Genomic DNA, 5,538 nt, shown 5'->3' on the forward strand with positions numbered 1-5,538 from the left:
TGCTGCTTGTTATCTTTGTTCTCCTTAAAAAAAAAAATTATGAAATGGACTTCCATTATATGTTTGTTTTGGTAACCCAGCAAAAGGGGCAAAGCTTCACACCTACCAAGAAGGGAACCCATACAAATGCTGGTTAGTGATGTAGGTGATACCATACTACAAGCTTCTGCTCAAGTCCTTAGGCCCCATGTACACAGGACACTTCTGAATGATGGAAACTGGACTGCTGGAAAGCGTAGGTTAAAAAGTCTGTTTAGCAGGGTTTGATAACGCGTTTATGCACGTTTGCGTTTAGAAGTGTTTTTTAAAGATAAGCACAGGAGAACCTCCCAAATGCCCAGAATGCTCTGAAAAGTGGTAAATTATTAACTATTTCAGAGAAATACAGAGAGTAGAAGAGACAGCAGTATGTGTTGAGATAAAAGATATGTTAATGACCATTCACACCTAATTGTTTCCAAGGGTGGGAGAGGTCTGAGGTGTGAATTGGTAATTTCAATGTGTGACAAGCTTGGTGGGAACATCATGTGTTCAGTGTTTTGTCCATCTGAGTACCTTGAAAACGTTTTGCATGCATTTTTTATGATGAAAAAAGGCTCTGGACAGCATTGGGAACTGGAAGAGTTAAAAAAAAAAAAAATTTCAAACGCAAATGCTTATAAACACTATTTTCCACGTTTTAGACGTATTTACAAGCGTTTTGCGTTTGAAACGCTGATAAAATCGACTGCTGAACTTAAGTTTTCTGCCTTCAAAAAAAGACTGTAAACTCAAATGCCTGTAAACAACTGTAAACAAAGATGTGTACATGGACACATAGGAAAACATTAGGGTGAGTTCAGGGGCTGCTGAAAAAAAAAAATGCTGAACAGCTCCTAAACGCGGGTTTATCAGCTGCAGTGTACATGAGCCCTTAGGTCTTGTACGACCGGTACTTATTTCATTCAAAGATTGGCCCCTCTTTCATTTTACTAGCTTTTATACACCTTTAGAAAAAAAATAAACTAAAGTAATCCTGTGACTGTAAAATATATTGGAAATATGATCAGCAACCAAATTCTAAAAAGTGATCATTTTATTCAAGCCACTTAAAGTGTTTCTAAACCAAGAACCCTGCATTCACTATATCTGGTCTCCCACAGTACACAGAACATGGAAGTGCAATTATTTTAGTAAATATAAACTGCTAAATATCTTTTCTCATCCGCAGTTAGAGCAGTCTTCTAACTTCTATCATTGTCCAGCCCAGCATTAGCTAAAGCTTGTAGTGTCACGATCGTGGCATCAGACCCCAGACCTTCTCACCAAACTCGTGACCGAAGGACTAGCCAATCTAAAACCGCAATGTGACGTGCGTAACAATGCCACACCCAGCTGCACCCTGCACAACATTTTTCCAGCTAATGGATACAGATCGATGTACCGGCAGCCTGAGCAATAGTTACTGGGTCAGGTTAATTACGCAATCAACCCTTCAACACTGCCACCACCTCCTTTTTGTACAGAGAAAGAGGAAACTCGGCGTTATCAGCTATAACACTATAATGATGGAGATAATCGTCTGTATAAAACGGTCTGCAGGTTTAAACAACCACAGTAGCATCTCTTTAGAGGCAGGAATGCGTGAGTTGCAATACAGAGCTATAGAAAAGTTCAACACTTTCAGAAAAAGATCTGTTACTAAAAGGTCAAACAGGAGCAATAAAGATATTTACAGAACCAAGATGTAACTAAGATAGATAGATAGATATATATATATCTATCACACAAAGAACCATAGCACAGCAAAGAGATATCAGGGAGATGAAAGCCTCCTTCTGCTCTGAAACTTGGATCTGCTAACCTAGGACTTTGGCAAGTACTTTGAACCTTTCACCTCTCTCTATGTTAGGATGGAAAAATGGGAGAATGCTTCAACTCCTCTTCTTAGGCCTGACAGCCTGTTTTAAAGGCCCCAGCAGGGGGGTGGCTCTGCAGTCAAAGGCCAATCTTTACTTAGGGCGTGGAGATAGGGGTGGATGCCTCAACTAGAGCAAAAATATCTTCCATAACTCATATTTGCCTATAACTTTCCACCTGCACAAGTGACAGTCCACCCGCAGGTAGATTATTATGCAGACAAGGCTGAGGATTGATTAGATATGAATTATGAAATTATATACTGCACGGTTCACGAGATCTATGTTTCTGCTTCCCCGTGTGTCCGAGACAAGGCGAGTGACCCACCAAAATGTTCGGCTCCTCTTAGCCCATCTGGCGAAATGCTAGTTTTTTATGTAAGTCTCTCATATTCCAAGGTATGAGACATAGGGGAAAAATGGATTTGAGAAGTGTTTATCTGATTCTATCACCTACACTGCATTAGGTCAGAATCTTTGTCAGGAAAAAGCCCGGGCCCAGATGGATATACTGTGAGGTACTATAAAAAATATAGTGACTTACTGTTACCTAAATTAAAGAGATATATGGATGCGTTGGGAGGAGAGATGGAGATGAGACGGGAATCCCTACAGGCCCAGGTGGTTTTGATACATAAGGAAGGTAAAGATATCTCCCAGTGCTCAAGTTATAGACCGATATCATTGCTGAACATAGATACGAAGTTGTATGCAAAGGTTTTAGCGAATAGGTTGAGGGATCTGATGCCAGATTGGATACATGGGGATCAGGTGGGCTTTGTCAGAGGAAGGGAGGGCCGAGATAATGGGTTGAGATCCCTGATGCTTATTCAGAAAAGTCGAACGGGAAAAAACCCAGTACTGTTGCTCTCAATAGACGCGGAGAAGGCGTTTGACAGGGTTAATTGGAGCTTCATGATGGATACGCTAGAGGCTTTGGGACTGGGTAGTAGGATGAGGAGGTGGATTGGAAGACTGTATGAAGGACCTTCCGCGATGATAATGGTAAATGGAGAGAGATCAGAGTCTTTTGTAATGTCAAACGGAACTAGACAGGGCTGCCCACTACCCCCATTGTTGTTTGTTTTATCTCTGGAACCCCTGCTATTAACAATCAGGAAAAATATAGATATAAAGGGAATTAACGTAGGAAAGATAGAACATAAGGTTGCTGCATTCGCGGATGACTTATTGTTCTATATTGGAAATCCCAGGATAACGCTTCCCAATCTAATGAAAACATTGAAGGAATATGGGGAATTGTCAAACCTAAAAATTAACCCGAGTAAAACAGATATTAAATATAAATCTTCCAAAGAGCAAAAAGGAAATGATACAGAGAGAGTTCCCCTTTATATGGAAAGATAGAGAAATAAAATATTTGGGAGTGAAACTTACTTCTTCACAGAAAAATCTTTATAAAGCAAATTATATACCATTGTTAAACGAGATTAGGGAGGAATTGAAGAGAATTGGAGGAGGAAATCCTTCGTGGTTAGGTCGTATTAACTTAATAAAAATGGTAATTCTCCCTAAGGTCTTGTATAAACTCAATGATTCCCATTAAACTCCCAGGGACATACTTTAGAACAATTAAGCAAATGGTAACAAGATATATATGGAAAAATAAAAAACCTAGAGTATCACATGAAGTGCTAAGTAGAAATAAAGAAAAGGGTGGGGTGGGAATGCCGGATTTCAAAAGATATTATAGAGCAGTCATCCTAGCAAGAATTTTTGATTGAAAGCACAATACAAAGAGTAAAAATTGGGTCACAATAGAAAATACACTTCGTGGGAAAGATTTGAGTGGGATTGTTTGGGTGTCAACACAGTTTAGAGAACTAGCTGAGAGCACAAGTCCATACACTAGGATTGTTTTGAAAGAGTGTGATAGATTGCACAAACAGAGGAATTGGGATTTTAACTCACTGCTAATGCCATTAAGAAATTCAGAGTTTTTCCCCCCAGGTAAAGAGGAAATTACGGGTAAATGGATTAAGAAGGAAGATGCTCAGTTGAGAGACGTAATGGAGGGGGTAAACTTAAGAACACTGGAGGATTTGAAAAGGGAAGAGGGAGGGATTTTCACTAAGATAGATATATGGAGATATAACCAATTGAAACAATTTGTGGGGAAACTGATGAAGCCCCTTAGAATTAGAAAAGATTGGAACTTATTTGAGAAATTTTTTGAAGTTCGAGGTGATGGGAAACACAGCACTGCTAAAACATAAAAAATTCTCACTGATTTAGATAGTAAGGTAAAATTAAGATATATAGAAAAATGGGAAAGGGATTTGGGGGTGGAGTGGGAGGAACATACACAAAGAAAAATATATAGAATGGTACATGGAAATGTTAGTATGCGGGAGGTGGAATTGAACTATAAATGTCTAAGTAGGTGGTATATCATTCCGATGGTAGAGCACAAAATGAGTGGTGAGAAACAACCTGGGTGTTGGCGAGAATGTGGAGGGGGGGGGCACAACGTATCACATATGGTGGGGGTGCCCAAAAATACAACTTTACTGGAGAAAGGTTATAAATCAAATTAGGAATATCACTGGAATTGAGATTGGTTTGGACCCTGAAATATGTCTTTTTCATATCACAGAAATATCAATGAATAAATTTAAAGATATGGGCATAGAGTGCTCCTTAAATGCAGCTAAAGGATTGATACCTAGGTTTTGGTGTAAAGTTGAGGCACCGAAGGTAGATGACTGGATAAACAGAGTGGATCAGATTGTTAGACTGGAGAAACTATACTATATACAGGAAGACAAGATGGAGGTTTATTATACAAAATGGGAGGAATTTAGAGCAAAGAAGAAAGAAGTTACTCCGTGAATAAGAATAAAGGAAAGGAGATGGGAATCGGACAGATGTCAGGGGCTTATTGAAGAGGGGTGGGAGGGAGGGGGGGTTGAGGGAAGGGGGTTAAGGGGAGAAAATGATATGCAATAAGTGTTTTTAGAAGAAATTTACAATGTTGTATTTTATTACTTCTTGTGTTGGAAATATTTACATTGCTATATTTGAAAATGAATAAATATTTAAATAAAAAAAAAAAAAAAAAAAGAATCTTTCAACTCCTGAGAAAGCTTGTCTTATCTCTTCCGAGGTGGGAAACGGCACAGGTTCTTGGGACAGTGAGGCACCTCGTGGCTCCCTGCTGGGATCTGGCCTGTGACACTTTTAACACACACACACATCTGTCACTGTGCCTTTCAGAGTGAGGGGGGGAGACTGATGGAATAACATGGCTACTCTTAACAAAATGGCAGACTGCGTCAGTCTCTGGTGCGCACGTTTGCGACATGTAGGAGTTTTTTCTGCTCTAGGAGGATGGAAATACCCTGACCTCTATCTGAACAGTGTTGATTGGCCCTGTGCTGATCACATGCACTCTCCCACGAAAAAAAAAACAAAAAAAAACCTCTAGCAATACACACCAAACTAATCATGTGCATACCTACAGCTCAGTCTGGAGATAAGTGGTGGTCGCTTGAAAAAGGGGAGGAACAGAGAAGAAAGGATCAAACAGCCTTTTTGCACAATGCAGAGTATTAACCCCTTAGGTTCCACAGTGAGTATAACAAGCATGCTTTACTGCATATACAGACTAATTTTACTG

The sequence above is a fragment of the Staurois parvus genome, unplaced genomic scaffold (assembly GCF_062004578.1).
Source record: "Staurois parvus isolate SC_StPar_1 unplaced genomic scaffold, SC_StPar_1.0 ptg000361l, whole genome shotgun sequence".
NCBI lineage: Eukaryota > Metazoa > Chordata > Amphibia > Anura > Ranidae > Staurois > Staurois parvus.